The sequence below is a fragment of the Sinocyclocheilus grahami genome, unplaced genomic scaffold (assembly GCF_001515645.1).
Source record: "Sinocyclocheilus grahami isolate Dianchi unplaced genomic scaffold, SAMN03320097.WGS_v1.1 scaffold460.1, whole genome shotgun sequence".
In the NCBI taxonomy this organism is placed as follows: Eukaryota; Metazoa; Chordata; class Actinopteri; order Cypriniformes; family Cyprinidae; genus Sinocyclocheilus; species Sinocyclocheilus grahami.
In genome coordinates, this window is record NW_015505639.1 from 869,879 (window position 1) to 872,240 (window position 2,362).

Here is a 2,362-nt window from a genome sequence, read left to right on the forward strand (position 1 = left end):
AATCCTGTTCCTTTGCCAATGGGTATGTTAATGCTGCTTAAGAAACCGTTGAATGTGCCGTGTCTGATATTTGTTGTTGCAGGTGGTTTGCTGTTGATGGGAACCACCAGGCTTGTGGTTGCTGTGACTCAATGTGTGGTCCTGATGTTTAAGAGATTACCAGAACAAGGAAGATTTTACTTTTGAAGGTTGTTTTTTTATTATTTCATTTTCTTAAATTTTTTTTTTTTTTTTTTTTTTTTTTTTTTTCCCCCCCCCCTCTAGGTGTTCAGTGGGAAGGCAAGGCCTCACTCGGTCCTGTTAGGGTCAAGAGCGACAAGACTTTAGCTGGTTTTGAATAAACAGGGGTGGAAAAGCCTGTTCTTGCTTCTGTTTTTCTTGCCTAGTTTAACCAATTTTGATTTGAGAGTATGTAAGCGGGTAGTCCTACTGTACCATTTCTCTTTCCAGACGCAAAGGCTCCCTTTTTCTCGGTAGGGGAAATTAATATGAACCTTTTTGAAAGAGACCTGCTGTGAGCTCCCTTTGAGTGCTTTAAAGATGGAATCCATTGCCCCTGATGCTGTAAAGGGAGTTCCATTAATTGGCATTTGTGCCAAGAGTTCTGCTTGAACATCCTCTTCCCTGAAGTAACGAATTACAAATACTCGCGTTACAGTAAGTAGTTTTTATCAGTAATTGTTTACTTTTACTTGAGTACATTAAGTGATGTATCGGTACTTTTACTCCGTTTGTGGTTGTTACATGCTTATTTTTATCTATCAATGTGATTGGCTAGAGATGGTAATAGGTCTTGTGACTTTCGTCAAATCAAATTGTGCATAGAAAACTTTAACCTCCAACTGTTTATCATGGCAGCTGGAAGCGCATTCTTCAAGCATCAATTCAGTCGCATCTTCCTCTAACTTAATGTTAAGGTAAATTTCGGATTTCTGCTTACTAAATGATTTGTATATATGCTTGCCCATCTACATGGCCTGAAATTTGGTGTGAGGTTACAGGTATTGCATACAGTGTTAACTCCCGCAAGTGCCACGTTCTGTAACTTCCCCACTCACTTATGAGACGCGCCATCTGCACTGCCTCGTGTGTCTCTCTCGCGTGCGTTCTGCAGCAGTCACTTGGATTTGTTGTTGACTTTAGATGAGTTTGCGTGTGTGTGATGCGCGCTGTGAAAAAGTTTTGGAAACAAATTGAGGACCAATCTGCACCTTATTGATGACGCGTGGCGTTGATATACTGCATCTGTGCCAGTGCGTGATGTAATAAAACTGCAGCTCGTTAATTTAAATTTTTTTTTTTTATCCATTTTATACAATCCACCTTCAATTAGCAAGTGCACTCGCGCATAAACAGTTTTCAAGTTCAACACTTTTTATTCCGTTCAGTTGTGGATGCTGCTGATTCACCGAGACTGCCGCGGCTTAGCAAAGAGACATGAGTGTTTTCCTTTGAAAGTTTCCCCAGAAATACTTCGCTATATAATGCATTTTTCCTTTATAAATTGTATTATCAGCATAACCATTCGAGTAAATGTGTAAAAGGTATGGCATGATGCCATCCTTCTAGAACAATGTGCATTTGTTAAAATTGTAACATAAATTATCAAGTTTAGTTTCTTTTTTGCAAAATGCTAAAACTGGCACCGTTTTGGAGAGAAATGGGCTCTCATTTGAACCCATATCACGGTGTGTGGTGCTGAACTATGAGTTTCTAATGGTGTTTGTATTTGCACTGTTCTAAACATTACTAGTTTGTGCAGCATATGCTGTCTCGGTGGCCTTACACGATTTTAAATCTATTTTTTCAAACTTTGATTTTAAATGGGGATGATTGTACTTAGAATAACTTTCATCTTTTCTTCAACTGAATGCTGTTTTGATGTATTTTAAAGAGTTGTCAGTCAAAATTAAAACTGCTGGATGATAAATATTCTTCATTCTTTGACAAACAAGATCATGTGAATTACAGAATGTACAACATTTTTAAAATGTATAAATTGCAGTGTACAGTGTTTATGAGGGGGTAGAATCCACCGCTCAGTACTCACTACTCGATACTCATGAGTACTTTTAAATAGGCTTCTCTTACTCAAGTAGTGTTTTTTTATTTATTTTTTTTTTTAGAAGGTAATGGTACTTTTACTTGAGTTTTTTTCAGTACTCTTTCCACCACTGCTTATAGGTAAGTACTAATATTTTGTAACTGATACTGAACTTAATAGGTAGCCAGTTACTTTAATGTAAATAAAGTCTTGCATTTGGATCCCCAACTCTCAAGTACATTATGTAAGTGTACGGAGTATATTTTACTGCACTTTTTTCACCTGGGAACATAATTACCATTTAATTTCATCTATTAA